Consider the following 18,187-nt stretch of genomic DNA (forward strand, 5'->3'; position numbering starts at 1 on the left):
CTAACCCTTCTGTACACTGTGTTATGACACATCTGAGGATTTGTCAAGTCAGTCCATTGAATTGTTCAACCAAAATGTCAGAACATTGGTGTAAGTAAAGAAATGCAAATGCATTAGCATGAGATTTTCTTCCACTTTGTTGGTTTCGCTGCTCCACCTGCTATAATGTGACGTCCCTTTGTTCAGGCTACGCCTTTTGTGGCAATTAAAAGCTCTCTTCATCCATGGGTGGCCTTGAACCACCAGACTATTGGTTAGAGAGAGACAGGTGAATAGCCACCATATGGGTTATGAGGTGGCAATCAATAGCATGTGCCTCGTACGTGACAAGGAGAGACATATCGGTTAGTGGGGATTGTTAAACACATAAACAGCAGCACATAAGCACTCTGCTTATTTTTAGAGATAATTCTTTGGAAGCAGATACCTATTCTGAGATCTGTTAACTAATCTGAACTTGTAAGCAGAAATGTTGCCCTTCTCTCTATTTAGAGAGTGTTTTGCATGGCTGGAAGATGGAATTTGCACATTCTGGTGACAATAGCTAAGAGTCACGCCCAACGTGGGGCTCGAACCCACGACCCTGAGATTAAGAGTCTCATGCTCTACCGACTGAGCTAGCCGGGCCTTCAGTCGCTCTTTCTGTGTGATATCATTTATTTGTAAATCTTCAAAGTACATGCCTGAAATTAATCCTCCCATTTCACAGGTGTCTGACAATAGGGTCTTCCAAAGAAAGGTTGGGTTTAAGACTAGGGCTTGGCTAAGATTTACTTTTTTTTTGTTTGTCTGGCATTTGTCTTTCCACAATTCTGTGCATTGTGTGATGACACATTTGAGGATTTGTCAAGTCAGTCCATTGAATTGTTCAACCAAAATGTCAGAACATTGGTGTAAGTAAAGAAATGCAAATGCATTAGCATGAGATTTTCTTCCACTTTGTTGGTTTCGCTGCTCCACCTGCTATAATGTGACGTCCCTTGGCTCAGGCTACGCCTTTTGTGGCAATTAAAAGCTCTCTGCGTCCCTGGGTGGGCTTGAACCACCAACCTTTCGGTTAACAGCCGAACGCGCTAACCGTTTGCGCCACAGAGACACACGAGGTGCCAACTTCTGGATTATGATAGAACAATCAATGGCATGTGTCTCATATGTGATAGGTTTGAAAGGAGACTTGGAGAGACAGATTGGTTAGGGGTGGATTGGTAAACACATAACCAGCAGCACCTTAGCACTTTGCTTATTTTTATGAGATACTTCTGTGGAAGCAGAAAGCTGGAGACCTGTTACCTATTCTGAATTTCTGAATAAGTTCCCAGAAATGTTGCCATTCTCTCTAGTCAGAGAGTGTTTGCATGGCTGGGTGAATACATTTGCACTAGTCCCCACACACCTGTGACAATAGCTTATAGTCACACCCAACGTGGAGCTCGAACCCATGACCCTGAGCTTAAAAGTCTCATGCTCTACTGCCGGTACTCTTTTGGCAAATATGCCATTTTTTTTTTGTTGTAAATCTTCAAAGTACATGCCTGAAATTAACCCTCCCAATTCACAGGTGTCTGACAATAGGATCTTCCAAAGAAAAGTTGAGTTTAAGCCTAGGGACGGGCTGAGAGTTTCTTTTATTTGTTTTTCCGGCATTTGTCTTTCCACACTTCTGTACACTGTGTGATGAAACATTTGAGGATTTGACAAGTCAGTCCTGTAATTGTTCAACCAAAATGTCAGAACATTGGTATGTTTAAAGAAATGCAAATGAGATTTTCTTCCACTTTGCTGGTTTCACTACTCCACCTGCAAAAAGGTGACGTCCCAATGCTAAGGCTACGCCTTTTGCGGCAATTAAAAGCTCTCTTCATCCATGGGTGGGCTTGAACCACCAGACTTGTGGTTAACAGCCAAATGCACTACTTAATTGCACTAGTGAGACAGGTGAATAGCCACCTTTTGTGGCAATTAAAAGATCTGTTCATCCATGGGTGGGCTTGAATCACCAGATTATTGCTTAACAGCCAAATGCACTACTTAATTGCACTAGAGAGACAGGCGAATAGCCACCTTCTGGGTTATGAGGTGGCAATCAATAGCATGTGCCTCATACGTGACAAGGGTTTTAAAGGAGACTTGGAGAGACATATTGGTTAGTGGGGATTGTTAAACACATAAACAGCAGCACATAAGCACTGTGCTTATTTTTAGAGATACTTCTTTGGAAGCATATACCTATTCTGAGACCTGTTACCTATTCTGAATTTGGTTCCAGAAATGTTGCCGTTCTCTTACCCTAACCCTTCTGTACACTGTGTTATGACACATCTGAGGATTTGTCAAGTCAGTCCATTGAATTGTTCAACCAAAATGTCAGAACATTGGTGTAAGTAAAGAAATGCAAATGCATTAGCATGAGATTTTCTTCCACTTTGTTGGTTTCGCTGCTCCACCTGCTATAATGTGACGTCCCTTTGTTCAGGCTACGCCTTTTGTGGCAATTAAAAGCTCTCTTCATCCATGGGTGGCCTTGAACCACCAGACTATTGGTTAGAGAGAGACAGGTGAATAGCCACCATATGGGTTATGAGGTGGCAATCAATAGCATGTGCCTCGTACGTGACAAGGAGAGACATATCGGTTAGTGGGGATTGTTAAACACATAAACAGCAGCACATAAGCACTCTGCTTATTTTTAGAGATAATTCTTTGGAAGCAGATACCTATTCTGAGATCTGTTAACTAATCTGAACTTGTAAGCAGAAATGTTGCCCTTCTCTCTATTTAGAGAGTGTTTTGCATGGCTGGAAGATGGAATTTGCACATTCTGGTGACAATAGCTAAGAGTCACGCCCAACGTGGGGCTCGAACCCACGACCCTGAGATTAAGAGTCTCATGCTCTACCGACTGAGCTAGCCGGGCCTTCAGTCGCTCTTTCTGTGTGATATCATTTATTTGTAAATCTTCAAAGTACATGCCTGAAATTAATCCTCCCATTTCACAGGTGTCTGACAATAGGGTCTTCCAAAGAAAGGTTGGGTTTAAGACTAGGGCTTGGCTAAGATTTACTTTTTTTTGTTTGTCTGGCATTTGTCTTTCCACAATTCTGTGCATTGTGTGATGACACATTTGAGGATTTGTCAAGTCAGTCCATTGAATTGTTCAACCAAAATGTCAGAACATTGGTGTAAGTAAAGAAATGCAAATGCATTAGCATGAGATTTTCTTCCACTTTGTTGGTTTCGCTGCTCCACCTGCTATAATGTGACGTCCCTTGGCTCAGGCTACGCCTTTTGTGGCAATTAAAAGCTCTCTGCGTCCCTGGGTGGGCTTGAACCACCAACCTTTCGGTTAACAGCCGAACGCGCTAACCGTTTGCGCCACAGAGACACACGAGGTGCCAACTTCTGGATTATGATAGAACAATCAATGGCATGTGTCTCATATGTGATAGGTTTGAAAGGAGACTTGGAGAGACAGATTGGTTAGGGGTGGATTGGTAAACACATAACCAGCAGCACCTTAGCACTTTGCTTATTTTTATGAGATACTTCTGTGGAAGCAGAAAGCTGGAGACCTGTTACCTATTCTGAATTTCTGAATAAGTTCCCAGAAATGTTGCCATTCTCTCTAGTCAGAGAGTGTTTGCATGGCTGGGTGAATACATTTGCACTAGTCCCCACACACCTGTGACAATAGCTTATAGTCACACCCAACGTGGAGCTCGAACCCATGACCCTGAGCTTAAAAGTCTCATGCTCTACTGCCGGTACTCTTTTGGCAAATATGCCATTTTTTTTTTGTTGTAAATCTTCAAAGTACATGCCTGAAATTAACCCTCCCAATTCACAGGTGTCTGACAATAGGATCTTCCAAAGAAAAGCTGAGTTTAAGCCTAGGGACGGGCTGAGAGTTTCTTTTATTTGTTTTTCCGGCATTTGTCTTTCCACACTTCTGTACACTGTGTGATGAAACATTTGAGGATTTGACAAGTCAGTCCTGTAATTGTTCAACCAAAATGTCAGAACATTGGTATGTTTAAAGAAATGCAAATGAGATTTTCTTCCACTTTGCTGGTTTCACTACTCCACCTGCAAAAAGGTGACGTCCCAATGCTAAGGCTACGCCTTTTGCGGCAATTAAAAGCTCTCTTCATCCATGGGTGGGCTTGAACCACCAGACTTGTGGTTAACAGCCAAATGCACTACTTAATTGCACTAGTGAGACAGGTGAATAGCCACCTTTTGTGGCAATTAAAAGATCTGTTCATCCATGGGTGGGCTTGAATCACCAGATTATTGCTTAACAGCCAAATGCACTACTTAATTGCACTAGAGAGACAGGCGAATAGCCACCTTCTGGGTTATGAGGTGGCAATCAATAGCATGTGCCTCATACGTGACAAGGGTTTTAAAGGAGACTTGGAGAGACATATTGGTTAGTGGGGATTGTTAAACACATAAACAGCAGCACATAAGCACTGTGCTTATTTTTAGAGATACTTCTTTGGAAGCATATACCTATTCTGAGACCTGTTACCTATTCTGAATTTGGTTCCAGAAATGTTGCCGTTCTCTTACCCTAACCCTTCTGTACACTGTGTTATGACACATCTGAGGATTTGTCAAGTCAGTCCATTGAATTGTTCAACCAAAATGTCAGAACATTGGTGTAAGTAAAGAAATGCAAATGCATTAGCATGAGATTTTCTTCCACTTTGTTGGTTTCGCTGCTCCACCTGCTATAATGTGACGTCCCTTTGTTCAGGCTACGCCTTTTGTGGCAATTAAAAGCTCTCTTCATCCATGGGTGGCCTTGAACCACCAGACTATTGGTTAGAGAGAGACAGGTGAATAGCCACCATATGGGTTATGAGGTGGCAATCAATAGCATGTGCCTCGTACGTGACAAGGAGAGACATATCGGTTAGTGGGGATTGTTAAACACATAAACAGCAGCACATAAGCACTCTGCTTATTTTTAGAGATAATTCTTTGGAAGCAGATACCTATTCTGAGATCTGTTAACTAATCTGAACTTGTAAGCAGAAATGTTGCCCTTCTCTCTATTTAGAGAGTGTTTTGCATGGCTGGAAGATGGAATTTGCACATTCTGGTGACAATAGCTAAGAGTCACGCCCAACGTGGGGCTCGAACCCACGACCCTGAGATTAAGAGTCTCATGCTCTACCGACTGAGCTAGCCGGGCCTTCAGTCGCTCTTTCTGTGTGATATCATTTATTTGTAAATCTTCAAAGTACATGCCTGAAATTAATCCTCCCATTTCACAGGTGTCTGACAATAGGGTCTTCCAAAGAAAGGTTGGGTTTAAGACTAGGGCTTGGCTAAGATTTACTTTTTTTTGTTTGTCTGGCATTTGTCTTTCCACAATTCTGTGCATTGTGTGATGACACATTTGAGGATTTGTCAAGTCAGTCCATTGAATTGTTCAACCAAAATGTCAGAACATTGGTGTAAGTAAAGAAATGCAAATGCATTAGCATGAGATTTTCTTCCACTTTGTTGGTTTCGCTGCTCCACCTGCTATAATGTGACGTCCCTTGGCTCAGGCTACGCCTTTTGTGGCAATTAAAAGCTCTCTGCGTCCCTGGGTGGGCTTGAACCACCAACCTTTCGGTTAACAGCCGAACGCGCTAACCGTTTGCGCCACAGAGACACACGAGGTGCCAACTTCTGGATTATGATAGAACAATCAATGGCATGTGTCTCATATGTGATAGGTTTGAAAGGAGACTTGGAGAGACAGATTGGTTAGGGGTGGATTGGTAAACACATAACCAGCAGCACCTTAGCACTTTGCTTATTTTTATGAGATACTTCTGTGGAAGCAGAAAGCTGGAGACCTGTTACCTATTCTGAATTTCTGAATAAGTTCCCAGAAATGTTGCCATTCTCTCTAGTCAGAGAGTGTTTGCATGGCTGGGTGAATACATTTGCACTAGTCCCCACACACCTGTGACAATAGCTTATAGTCACACCCAACGTGGAGCTCGAACCCATGACCCTGAGCTTAAAAGTCTCATGCTCTACTGCCGGTACTCTTTTGGCAAATATGCCATTTTTTTTTTGTTGTAAATCTTCAAAGTACATGCCTGAAATTAACCCTCCCAATTCACAGGTGTCTGACAATAGGATCTTCCAAAGAAAAGCTGAGTTTAAGCCTAGGGACGGGCTGAGAGTTTCTTTTATTTGTTTTTCCGGCATTTGTCTTTCCACACTTCTGTACACTGTGTGATGAAACATTTGAGGATTTGACAAGTCAGTCCTGTAATTGTTCAACCAAAATGTCAGAACATTGGTATGTTTAAAGAAATGCAAATGAGATTTTCTTCCACTTTGCTGGTTTCACTACTCCACCTGCAAAAAGGTGACGTCCCAATGCTAAGGCTACGCCTTTTGCGGCAATTAAAAGCTCTCTTCATCCATGGGTGGGCTTGAACCACCAGACTTGTGGTTAACAGCCAAATGCACTACTTAATTGCACTAGTGAGACAGGTGAATAGCCACCTTTTGTGGCAATTAAAAGATCTGTTCATCCATGGGTGGGCTTGAATCACCAGATTATTGCTTAACAGCCAAATGCACTACTTAATTGCACTAGAGAGACAGGCGAATAGCCACCTTCTGGGTTATGAGGTGGCAATCAATAGCATGTGCCTCATACGTGACAAGGGTTTTAAAGGAGACTTGGAGAGACATATTGGTTAGTGGGGATTGTTAAACACATAAACAGCAGCACATAAGCACTGTGCTTATTTTTAGAGATACTTCTTTGGAAGCATATACCTATTCTGAGACCTGTTACCTATTCTGAATTTGGTTCCAGAAATGTTGCCGTTCTCTTACCCTAACCCTTCTGTACACTGTGTTATGACACATCTGAGGATTTGTCAAGTCAGTCCATTGAATTGTTCAACCAAAATGTCAGAACATTGGTGTAAGTAAAGAAATGCAAATGCATTAGCATGAGATTTTCTTCCACTTTGTTGGTTTCGCTGCTCCACCTGCTATAATGTGACGTCCCTTTGTTCAGGCTACGCCTTTTGTGGCAATTAAAAGCTCTCTTCATCCATGGGTGGCCTTGAACCACCAGACTATTGGTTAGAGAGAGACAGGTGAATAGCCACCATATGGGTTATGAGGTGGCAATCAATAGCATGTGCCTCGTACGTGACAAGGAGAGACATATCGGTTAGTGGGGATTGTTAAACACATAAACAGCAGCACATAAGCACTCTGCTTATTTTTAGAGATAATTCTTTGGAAGCAGATACCTATTCTGAGATCTGTTAACTAATCTGAACTTGTAAGCAGAAATGTTGCCCTTCTCTCTATTTAGAGAGTGTTTTGCATGGCTGGAAGATGGAATTTGCACATTCTGGTGACAATAGCTAAGAGTCACGCCCAACGTGGGGCTCGAACCCACGACCCTGAGATTAAGAGTCTCATGCTCTACCGACTGAGCTAGCCGGGCCTTCAGTCGCTCTTTCTGTGTGATATCATTTATTTGTAAATCTTCAAAGTACATGCCTGAAATTAATCCTCCCATTTCACAGGTGTCTGACAATAGGGTCTTCCAAAGAAAGGTTGGGTTTAAGACTAGGGCTTGGCTAAGATTTACTTTTTTTTGTTTGTCTGGCATTTGTCTTTCCACAATTCTGTGCATTGTGTGATGACACATTTGAGGATTTGTCAAGTCAGTCCATTGAATTGTTCAACCAAAATGTCAGAACATTGGTGTAAGTAAAGAAATGCAAATGCATTAGCATGAGATTTTCTTCCACTTTGTTGGTTTCGCTGCTCCACCTGCTATAATGTGACGTCCCTTGGCTCAGGCTACGCCTTTTGTGGCAATTAAAAGCTCTCTGCGTCCCTGGGTGGGCTTGAACCACCAACCTTTCGGTTAACAGCCGAACGCGCTAACCGTTTGCGCCACAGAGACACACGAGGTGCCAACTTCTGGATTATGATAGAACAATCAATGGCATGTGTCTCATATGTGATAGGTTTGAAAGGAGACTTGGAGAGACAGATTGGTTAGGGGTGGATTGGTAAACACATAACCAGCAGCACCTTAGCACTTTGCTTATTTTTATGAGATACTTCTGTGGAAGCAGAAAGCTGGAGACCTGTTACCTATTCTGAATTTCTGAATAAGTTCCCAGAAATGTTGCCATTCTCTCTAGTCAGAGAGTGTTTGCATGGCTGGGTGAATACATTTGCACTAGTCCCCACACACCTGTGACAATAGCTTATAGTCACACCCAACGTGGAGCTCGAACCCATGACCCTGAGCTTAAAAGTCTCATGCTCTACTGCCGGTACTCTTTTGGCAAATATGCCATTTTTTTTTTGTTGTAAATCTTCAAAGTACATGCCTGAAATTAACCCTCCCAATTCACAGGTGTCTGACAATAGGATCTTCCAAAGAAAAGCTGAGTTTAAGCCTAGGGACGGGCTGAGAGTTTCTTTTATTTGTTTTTCCGGCATTTGTCTTTCCACACTTCTGTACACTGTGTGATGAAACATTTGAGGATTTGACAAGTCAGTCCTGTAATTGTTCAACCAAAATGTCAGAACATTGGTATGTTTAAAGAAATGCAAATGAGATTTTCTTCCACTTTGCTGGTTTCACTACTCCACCTGCAAAAAGGTGACGTCCCAATGCTAAGGCTACGCCTTTTGCGGCAATTAAAAGCTCTCTTCATCCATGGGTGGGCTTGAACCACCAGACTTGTGGTTAACAGCCAAATGCACTACTTAATTGCACTAGTGAGACAGGTGAATAGCCACCTTTTGTGGCAATTAAAAGATCTGTTCATCCATGGGTGGGCTTGAATCACCAGATTATTGCTTAACAGCCAAATGCACTACTTAATTGCACTAGAGAGACAGGCGAATAGCCACCTTCTGGGTTATGAGGTGGCAATCAATAGCATGTGCCTCATACGTGACAAGGGTTTTAAAGGAGACTTGGAGAGACATATTGGTTAGTGGGGATTGTTAAACACATAAACAGCAGCACATAAGCACTGTGCTTATTTTTAGAGATACTTCTTTGGAAGCATATACCTATTCTGAGACCTGTTACCTATTCTGAATTTGGTTCCAGAAATGTTGCCGTTCTCTTACCCTAACCCTTCTGTACACTGTGTTATGACACATCTGAGGATTTGTCAAGTCAGTCCATTGAATTGTTCAACCAAAATGTCAGAACATTGGTGTAAGTAAAGAAATGCAAATGCATTAGCATGAGATTTTCTTCCACTTTGTTGGTTTCGCTGCTCCACCTGCTATAATGTGACGTCCCTTTGTTCAGGCTACGCCTTTTGTGGCAATTAAAAGCTCTCTTCATCCATGGGTGGCCTTGAACCACCAGACTATTGGTTAGAGAGAGACAGGTGAATAGCCACCATATGGGTTATGAGGTGGCAATCAATAGCATGTGCCTCGTACGTGACAAGGAGAGACATATCGGTTAGTGGGGATTGTTAAACACATAAACAGCAGCACATAAGCACTCTGCTTATTTTTAGAGATAATTCTTTGGAAGCAGATACCTATTCTGAGATCTGTTAACTAATCTGAACTTGTAAGCAGAAATGTTGCCCTTCTCTCTATTTAGAGAGTGTTTTGCATGGCTGGAAGATGGAATTTGCACATTCTGGTGACAATAGCTAAGAGTCACGCCCAACGTGGGGCTCGAACCCACGACCCTGAGATTAAGAGTCTCATGCTCTACCGACTGAGCTAGCCGGGCCTTCAGTCGCTCTTTCTGTGTGATATCATTTATTTGTAAATCTTCAAAGTACATGCCTGAAATTAATCCTCCCATTTCACAGGTGTCTGACAATAGGGTCTTCCAAAGAAAGGTTGGGTTTAAGACTAGGGCTTGGCTAAGATTTACTTTTTTTTGTTTGTCTGGCATTTGTCTTTCCACAATTCTGTGCATTGTGTGATGACACATTTGAGGATTTGTCAAGTCAGTCCATTGAATTGTTCAACCAAAATGTCAGAACATTGGTGTAAGTAAAGAAATGCAAATGCATTAGCATGAGATTTTCTTCCACTTTGTTGGTTTCGCTGCTCCACCTGCTATAATGTGACGTCCCTTGGCTCAGGCTACGCCTTTTGTGGCAATTAAAAGCTCTCTGCGTCCCTGGGTGGGCTTGAACCACCAACCTTTCGGTTAACAGCCGAACGCGCTAACCGTTTGCGCCACAGAGACACACGAGGTGCCAACTTCTGGATTATGATAGAACAATCAATGGCATGTGTCTCATATGTGATAGGTTTGAAAGGAGACTTGGAGAGACAGATTGGTTAGGGGTGGATTGGTAAACACATAACCAGCAGCACCTTAGCACTTTGCTTATTTTTATGAGATACTTCTGTGGAAGCAGAAAGCTGGAGACCTGTTACCTATTCTGAATTTCTGAATAAGTTCCCAGAAATGTTGCCATTCTCTCTAGTCAGAGAGTGTTTGCATGGCTGGGTGAATACATTTGCACTAGTCCCCACACACCTGTGACAATAGCTTATAGTCACACCCAACGTGGAGCTCGAACCCATGACCCTGAGCTTAAAAGTCTCATGCTCTACTGCCGGTACTCTTTTGGCAAATATGCCATTTTTTTTTGTTGTAAATCTTCAAAGTACATGCCTGAAATTAACCCTCCCAATTCACAGGTGTCTGACAATAGGATCTTCCAAAGAAAAGTTGAGTTTAAGCCTAGGGACGGGCTGAGAGTTTCTTTTATTTGTTTTTCCGGCATTTGTCTTTCCACACTTCTGTACACTGTGTGATGAAACATTTGAGGATTTGACAAGTCAGTCCTGTAATTGTTCAACCAAAATGTCAGAACATTGGTATGTTTAAAGAAATGCAAATGAGATTTTCTTCCACTTTGCTGGTTTCACTACTCCACCTGCAAAAAGGTGACGTCCCAATGCTAAGGCTACGCCTTTTGCGGCAATTAAAAGCTCTCTTCATCCATGGGTGGGCTTGAACCACCAGACTTGTGGTTAACAGCCAAACGCACTACTTAATTGCACTAGTGAGACAGGTGAATAGCCACCTTTTGTGGCAATTAAAAGATCTGTTCATCCATGGGTGGGCTTGAATCACCAGATTATTGCTTAACAGCCAAATGCACTACTTAATTGCACTAGAGAGACAGGCGAATAGCCACCTTCTGGGTTATGAGGTGGCAATCAATAGCATGTGCCTCATACGTGACAAGGGTTTTAAAGGAGACTTGGAGAGACATATTGGTTAGTGGGGATTGTTAAACACATAAACAGCAGCACATAAGCACTGTGCTTATTTTTAGAGATACTTCTTTGGAAGCATATACCTATTCTGAGACCTGTTACCTATTCTGAATTTGGTTCCAGAAATGTTGCCGTTCTCTTACCCTAACCCTTCTGTACACTGTGTTATGACACATCTGAGGATTTGTCAAGTCAGTCCATTGAATTGTTCAACCAAAATGTCAGAACATTGGTGTAAGTAAAGAAATGCAAATGCATTAGCATGAGATTTTCTTCCACTTTGTTGGTTTCGCTGCTCCACCTGCTATAATGTGACGTCCCTTTGTTCAGGCTACGCCTTTTGTGGCAATTAAAAGCTCTCTTCATCCATGGGTGGCCTTGAACCACCAGACTATTGGTTAGAGAGAGACAGGTGAATAGCCACCATATGGGTTATGAGGTGGCAATCAATAGCATGTGCCTCGTACGTGACAAGGAGAGACATATCGGTTAGTGGGGATTGTTAAACACATAAACAGCAGCACATAAGCACTCTGCTTATTTTTAGAGATAATTCTTTGGAAGCAGATACCTATTCTGAGATCTGTTAACTAATCTGAACTTGTAAGCAGAAATGTTGCCCTTCTCTCTATTTAGAGAGTGTTTTGCATGGCTGGAAGATGGAATTTGCACATTCTGGTGACAATAGCTAAGAGTCACGCCCAACGTGGGGCTCGAACCCACGACCCTGAGATTAAGAGTCTCATGCTCTACCGACTGAGCTAGCCGGGCCTTCAGTCGCTCTTTCTGTGTGATATCATTTATTTGTAAATCTTCAAAGTACATGCCTGAAATTAATCCTCCCATTTCACAGGTGTCTGACAATAGGGTCTTCCAAAGAAAGGTTGGGTTTAAGACTAGGGCTTGGCTAAGATTTACTTTTTTTTGTTTGTCTGGCATTTGTCTTTCCACAATTCTGTGCATTGTGTGATGACACATTTGAGGATTTGTCAAGTCAGTCCATTGAATTGTTCAACCAAAATGTCAGAACATTGGTGTAAGTAAAGAAATGCAAATGCATTAGCATGAGATTTTCTTCCACTTTGTTGGTTTCGCTGCTCCACCTGCTATAATGTGACGTCCCTTGGCTCAGGCTACGCCTTTTGTGGCAATTAAAAGCTCTCTGCGTCCCTGGGTGGGCTTGAACCACCAACCTTTCGGTTAACAGCCGAACGCGCTAACCGTTTGCGCCACAGAGACACACGAGGTGCCAACTTCTGGATTATGATAGAACAATCAATGGCATGTGTCTCATATGTGATAGGTTTGAAAGGAGACTTGGAGAGACAGATTGGTTAGGGGTGGATTGGTAAACACATAACCAGCAGCACCTTAGCACTTTGCTTATTTTTATGAGATACTTCTGTGGAAGCAGAAAGCTGGAGACCTGTTACCTATTCTGAATTTCTGAATAAGTTCCCAGAAATGTTGCCATTCTCTCTAGTCAGAGAGTGTTTGCATGGCTGGGTGAATACATTTGCACTAGTCCCCACACACCTGTGACAATAGCTTATAGTCACACCCAACGTGGAGCTCGAACCCATGACCCTGAGCTTAAAAGTCTCATGCTCTACTGCCGGTACTCTTTTGGCAAATATGCCATTTTTTTTTTGTTGTAAATCTTCAAAGTACATGCCTGAAATTAACCCTCCCAATTCACAGGTGTCTGACAATAGGATCTTCCAAAGAAAAGCTGAGTTTAAGCCTAGGGACGGGCTGAGAGTTTCTTTTATTTGTTTTTCCGGCATTTGTCTTTCCACACTTCTGTACACTGTGTGATGAAACATTTGAGGATTTGACAAGTCAGTCCTGTAATTGTTCAACCAAAATGTCAGAACATTGGTATGTTTAAAGAAATGCAAATGAGATTTTCTTCCACTTTGCTGGTTTCACTACTCCACCTGCAAAAAGGTGACGTCCCAATGCTAAGGCTACGCCTTTTGCGGCAATTAAAAGCTCTCTTCATCCATGGGTGGGCTTGAACCACCAGACTTGTGGTTAACAGCCAAATGCACTACTTAATTGCACTAGTGAGACAGGTGAATAGCCACCTTTTGTGGCAATTAAAAGATCTGTTCATCCATGGGTGGGCTTGAATCACCAGATTATTGCTTAACAGCCAAATGCACTACTTAATTGCACTAGAGAGACAGGCGAATAGCCACCTTCTGGGTTATGAGGTGGCAATCAATAGCATGTGCCTCATACGTGACAAGGGTTTTAAAGGAGACTTGGAGAGACATATTGGTTAGTGGGGATTGTTAAACACATAAACAGCAGCACATAAGCACTGTGCTTATTTTTAGAGATACTTCTTTGGAAGCATATACCTATTCTGAGACCTGTTACCTATTCTGAATTTGGTTCCAGAAATGTTGCCGTTCTCTTACCCTAACCCTTCTGTACACTGTGTTATGACACATCTGAGGATTTGTCAAGTCAGTCCATTGAATTGTTCAACCAAAATGTCAGAACATTGGTGTAAGTAAAGAAATGCAAATGCATTAGCATGAGATTTTCTTCCACTTTGTTGGTTTCGCTGCTCCACCTGCTATAATGTGACGTCCCTTTGTTCAGGCTACGCCTTTTGTGGCAATTAAAAGCTCTCTTCATCCATGGGTGGCCTTGAACCACCAGACTATTGGTTAGAGAGAGACAGGTGAATAGCCACCATATGGGTTATGAGGTGGCAATCAATAGCATGTGCCTCGTACGTGACAAGGAGAGACATATCGGTTAGTGGGGATTGTTAAACACATAAACAGCAGCACATAAGCACTCTGCTTATTTTTAGAGATAATTCTTTGGAAGCAGATACCTATTCTGAGATCTGTTAACTAATCTGAACTTGTAAGCAGAAATGTTGCCCTTCTCTCTATTTAGAGAGTGTTTTGCATGGCTGGAAGATGGAATTTGCACATTCTGGTGACAATAGCTAAGAGTCACGCCCAACGTGGGGCTCGAACCCACGACCCTGAGATTAAGAGTCTCATGCTCTACCGACTGAGCTAGCCGGGCCTTCAGTCGCTCTTTCTGTGTGATATCATTTATTTGTAAATCTTCAAAGTACATGCCTGAAATTAATCCTCCCATTTCACAGGTGTCTGACAATAGGGTCTTCCAAAGAAAGGTTGGGTTTAAGACTAGGGCTTGGCTAAGATTTACTTTTTTTTGTTTGTCTGGCATTTGTCTTTCCACAATTCTGTGCATTGTGTGATGACACATTTGAGGATTTGTCAAGTCAGTCCATTGAATTGTTCAACCAAAATGTCAGAACATTGGTGTAAGTAAAGAAATGCAAATGCATTAGCATGAGATTTTCTTCCACTTTGTTGGTTTCGCTGCTCCACCTGCTATAATGTGACGTCCCTTTGTTCAGGCTACGCCTTTTGTGGCAATTAAAAGCTCTCTTCATCCATGGGTGGCCTTGAACCACCAGACTATTGGTTAGAGAGAGACAGGTGAATAGCCACCATATGGGTTATGAGGTGGCAATCAATAGCATGTGCCTCGTACGTGACAAGGAGAGACATATCGGTTAGTGGGGATTGTTAAACACATAAACAGCAGCACATAAGCACTCTGCTTATTTTTAGAGATAATTCTTTGGAAGCAGATACCTATTCTGAGATCTGTTAACTAATCTGAACTTGTAAGCAGAAATGTTGCCCTTCTCTCTATTTAGAGAGTGTTTTGCATGGCTGGAAGATGGAATTTGCACATTCTGGTGACAATAGCTAAGAGTCACGCCCAACGTGGGGCTCGAACCCACGACCCTGAGATTAAGAGTCTCATGCTCTACCGACTGAGCTAGCCGGGCCTTCAGTCGCTCTTTCTGTGTGATATCATTTATTTGTAAATCTTCAAAGTACATGCCTGAAATTAATCCTCCCATTTCACAGGTGTCTGACAATAGGGTCTTCCAAAGAAAGGTTGGGTTTAAGACTAGGGCTTGGCTAAGATTTACTTTTTTTTGTTTGTCTGGCATTTGTCTTTCCACAATTCTGTGCATTGTGTGATGACACATTTGAGGATTTGTCAAGTCAGTCCATTGAATTGTTCAACCAAAATGTCAGAACATTGGTGTAAGTAAAGAAATGCAAATGCATTAGCATGAGATTTTCTTCCACTTTGTTGGTTTCGCTGCTCCACCTGCTATAATGTGACGTCCCTTGGCTCAGGCTACGCCTTTTGTGGCAATTAAAAGCTCTCTGCGTCCCTGGGTGGGCTTGAACCACCAACCTTTCGGTTAACAGCCGAACGCGCTAACCGTTTGCGCCACAGAGACACACGAGGTGCCAACTTCTGGATTATGATAGAACAATCAATGGCATGTGTCTCATATGTGATAGGTTTGAAAGGAGACTTGGAGAGACAGATTGGTTAGGGGTGGATTGGTAAACACATAACCAGCAGCACCTTAGCACTTTGCTTATTTTTATGAGATACTTCTGTGGAAGCAGAAAGCTGGAGACCTGTTACCTATTCTGAATTTCTGAATAAGTTCCCAGAAATGTTGCCATTCTCTCTAGTCAGAGAGTGTTTGCATGGCTGGGTGAATACATTTGCACTAGTCCCCACACACCTGTGACAATAGCTTATAGTCACACCCAACGTGGAGCTCGAACCCATGACCCTGAGCTTAAAAGTCTCATGCTCTACTGCCGGTACTCTTTTGGCAAATATGCCATTTTTTTTTTGTTGTAAATCTTCAAAGTACATGCCTGAAATTAACCCTCCCAATTCACAGGTGTCTGACAATAGGATCTTCCAAAGAAAAGTTGAGTTTAAGCCTAGGGACGGGCTGAGAGTTTCTTTTATTTGTTTTTCCGGCATTTGTCTTTCCACACTTCTGTACACTGTGTGATGAAACATTTGAGGATTTGACAAGTCAGTCCTGTAATTGTTCAACCAAAATGTCAGAACATTGGTATGTTTAAAGAAATGCAAATGAGATTTTCTTCCACTTTGCTGGTTTCACTACTCCACCTGCAAAAAGGTGACGTCCCAATGCTAAGGCTACGCCTTTTGCGGCAATTAAAAGCTCTCTTCATCCATGGGTGGGCTTGAACCACCAGACTTGTGGTTAACAGCCAAACGCACTACTTAATTGCACTAGTGAGACAGGTGAATAGCCACCTTTTGTGGCAATTAAAAGATCTGTTCATCCATGGGTGGGCTTGAATCACCAGATTATTCCTTAACAGCCAAATGCACTACTTAATTGCACTAGAGAGACAGGCGAATAGCCACCTTCTGGGTTATGAGGTGGCAATCAATAGCATGTGCCTCATACGTGACAAGGGTTTTAAAGGAGACTTGGAGAGACATATTGGTTAGTGGGGATTGTTAAACACATAAACAGCAGCACATAAGCACTGTGCTTATTTTTAGAGATACTTCTTTGGAAGCATATACCTATTCTGAGACCTGTTACCTATTCTGAATTTGGTTCCAGAAATGTTGCCGTTCTCTTACCCTAACCCTTCTGTACACTGTGTTATGACACATCTGAGGATTTGTCAAGTCAGTCCATTGAATTGTTCAACCAAAATGTCAGAACATTGGTGTAAGTAAAGAAATGCAAATGCATTAGCATGAGATTTTCTTCCACTTTGTTGGTTTCGCTGCTCCACCTGCTATAATGTGACGTCCCTTTGTTCAGGCTACGCCTTTTGTGGCAATTAAAAGCTCTCTTCATCCATGGGTGGCCTTGAACCACCAGACTATTGGTTAGAGAGAGACAGGTGAATAGCCACCATATGGGTTATGAGGTGGCAATCAATAGCATGTGCCTCGTACGTGACAAGGAGAGACATATCGGTTAGTGGGGATTGTTAAACACATAAACAGCAGCACATAAGCACTCTGCTTATTTTTAGAGATAATTCTTTGGAAGCAGATACCTATTCTGAGATCTGTTAACTAATCTGAACTTGTAAGCAGAAATGTTGCCCTTCTCTCTATTTAGAGAGTGTTTTGCATGGCTGGAAGATGGAATTTGCACATTCTGGTGACAATAGCTAAGAGTCACGCCCAACGTGGGGCTCGAACCCACGACCCTGAGATTAAGAGTCTCATGCTCTACCGACTGAGCTAGCCGGGCCTTCAGTCGCTCTTTCTGTGTGATATCATTTATTTGTAAATCTTCAAAGTACATGCCTGAAATTAATCCTCCCATTTCACAGGTGTCTGACAATAGGGTCTTCCAAAGAAAGGTTGGGTTTAAGACTAGGGCTTGGCTAAGATTTACTTTTTTTTGTTTGTCTGGCATTTGTCTTTCCACAATTCTGTGCATTGTGTGATGACACATTTGAGGATTTGTCAAGTCAGTCCATTGAATTGTTCAACCAAAATGTCAGAACATTGGTGTAAGTAAAGAAATGCAAATGCATTAGCATGAGATTTTCTTCCACTTTGTTGGTTTCGCTGCTCCACCTGCTATAATGTGACGTCCCTTGGCTCAGGCTACGCCTTTTGTGGCAATTAAAAGCTCTCTGCGTCCCTGGGTGGGCTTGAACCACCAACCTTTCGGTTAACAGCCGAACGCGCTAACCGTTTGCGCCACAGAGACACACGAGGTGCCAACTTCTGGATTATGATAGAACAATCAATGGCATGTGTCTCATATGTGATAGGTTTGAAAGGAGACTTGGAGAGACAGATTGGTTAGGGGTGGATTGGTAAACACATAACCAGCAGCACCTTAGCACTTTGCTTATTTTTATGAGATACTTCTGTGGAAGCAGAAAGCTGGAGACCTGTTACCTATTCTGAATTTCTGAATAAGTTCCCAGAAATGTTGCCATTCTCTCTAGTCAGAGAGTGTTTGCATGGCTGGGTGAATACATTTGCACTAGTC

At 42.4% G+C, this 18,187-nt stretch overlaps 17 non-coding genes across 17 annotated transcripts; all 17 read right to left on the bottom strand.

Moving 5' to 3' along the window:
* Positions 1-554: 554 nt before the first annotated feature.
* trnak-cuu (transfer RNA lysine (anticodon CUU)) lies at positions 555-627 on the bottom strand. Its single transcript has one exon. It is a non-coding gene; the product is annotated as a tRNA-Lys (tRNA).
* A 395-nt stretch (positions 628-1,022) lies between these two features.
* Positions 1,023-1,096, bottom strand: trnan-guu (transfer RNA asparagine (anticodon GUU)). The gene has a single exon. It is a non-coding gene; the product is annotated as a tRNA-Asn (tRNA).
* A 1,745-nt stretch (positions 1,097-2,841) lies between these two features.
* On the bottom strand, positions 2,842-2,914 carry trnak-cuu (transfer RNA lysine (anticodon CUU)). The gene has a single exon. It is a non-coding gene; the product is annotated as a tRNA-Lys (tRNA).
* A 394-nt stretch (positions 2,915-3,308) lies between these two features.
* Positions 3,309-3,382, bottom strand: trnan-guu (transfer RNA asparagine (anticodon GUU)). Its single transcript has one exon. It is a non-coding gene; the product is annotated as a tRNA-Asn (tRNA).
* A 1,745-nt stretch (positions 3,383-5,127) lies between these two features.
* On the bottom strand, positions 5,128-5,200 carry trnak-cuu (transfer RNA lysine (anticodon CUU)). Its single transcript has one exon. It is a non-coding gene; the product is annotated as a tRNA-Lys (tRNA).
* A 394-nt stretch (positions 5,201-5,594) lies between these two features.
* On the bottom strand, positions 5,595-5,668 carry trnan-guu (transfer RNA asparagine (anticodon GUU)). Its single transcript has one exon. It is a non-coding gene; the product is annotated as a tRNA-Asn (tRNA).
* Positions 5,669-7,413: 1,745 nt separating this feature from the next.
* Positions 7,414-7,486, bottom strand: trnak-cuu (transfer RNA lysine (anticodon CUU)). Its single transcript has one exon. It is a non-coding gene; the product is annotated as a tRNA-Lys (tRNA).
* A 394-nt stretch (positions 7,487-7,880) lies between these two features.
* On the bottom strand, positions 7,881-7,954 carry trnan-guu (transfer RNA asparagine (anticodon GUU)). Its single transcript has one exon. It is a non-coding gene; the product is annotated as a tRNA-Asn (tRNA).
* A 1,745-nt stretch (positions 7,955-9,699) lies between these two features.
* On the bottom strand, positions 9,700-9,772 carry trnak-cuu (transfer RNA lysine (anticodon CUU)). The gene has a single exon. It is a non-coding gene; the product is annotated as a tRNA-Lys (tRNA).
* A 394-nt stretch (positions 9,773-10,166) lies between these two features.
* Positions 10,167-10,240, bottom strand: trnan-guu (transfer RNA asparagine (anticodon GUU)). The gene has a single exon. It is a non-coding gene; the product is annotated as a tRNA-Asn (tRNA).
* A 1,744-nt stretch (positions 10,241-11,984) lies between these two features.
* trnak-cuu (transfer RNA lysine (anticodon CUU)) lies at positions 11,985-12,057 on the bottom strand. The gene has a single exon. It is a non-coding gene; the product is annotated as a tRNA-Lys (tRNA).
* A 394-nt stretch (positions 12,058-12,451) lies between these two features.
* Positions 12,452-12,525, bottom strand: trnan-guu (transfer RNA asparagine (anticodon GUU)). The gene has a single exon. It is a non-coding gene; the product is annotated as a tRNA-Asn (tRNA).
* A 1,745-nt stretch (positions 12,526-14,270) lies between these two features.
* Positions 14,271-14,343, bottom strand: trnak-cuu (transfer RNA lysine (anticodon CUU)). The gene has a single exon. It is a non-coding gene; the product is annotated as a tRNA-Lys (tRNA).
* Positions 14,344-15,072: 729 nt separating this feature from the next.
* trnak-cuu (transfer RNA lysine (anticodon CUU)) lies at positions 15,073-15,145 on the bottom strand. The gene has a single exon. It is a non-coding gene; the product is annotated as a tRNA-Lys (tRNA).
* A 394-nt stretch (positions 15,146-15,539) lies between these two features.
* trnan-guu (transfer RNA asparagine (anticodon GUU)) lies at positions 15,540-15,613 on the bottom strand. Its single transcript has one exon. It is a non-coding gene; the product is annotated as a tRNA-Asn (tRNA).
* Positions 15,614-17,358: 1,745 nt separating this feature from the next.
* trnak-cuu (transfer RNA lysine (anticodon CUU)) lies at positions 17,359-17,431 on the bottom strand. Its single transcript has one exon. It is a non-coding gene; the product is annotated as a tRNA-Lys (tRNA).
* Positions 17,432-17,825: 394 nt separating this feature from the next.
* On the bottom strand, positions 17,826-17,899 carry trnan-guu (transfer RNA asparagine (anticodon GUU)). The gene has a single exon. It is a non-coding gene; the product is annotated as a tRNA-Asn (tRNA).
* Between the last annotated feature and the right edge of the window lie 288 nt (positions 17,900-18,187).

This window comes from Myxocyprinus asiaticus, chromosome 6 (assembly GCF_019703515.2).
Source record: "Myxocyprinus asiaticus isolate MX2 ecotype Aquarium Trade chromosome 6, UBuf_Myxa_2, whole genome shotgun sequence".
Classification (NCBI taxonomy): domain Eukaryota; kingdom Metazoa; phylum Chordata; class Actinopteri; order Cypriniformes; family Catostomidae; genus Myxocyprinus; species Myxocyprinus asiaticus.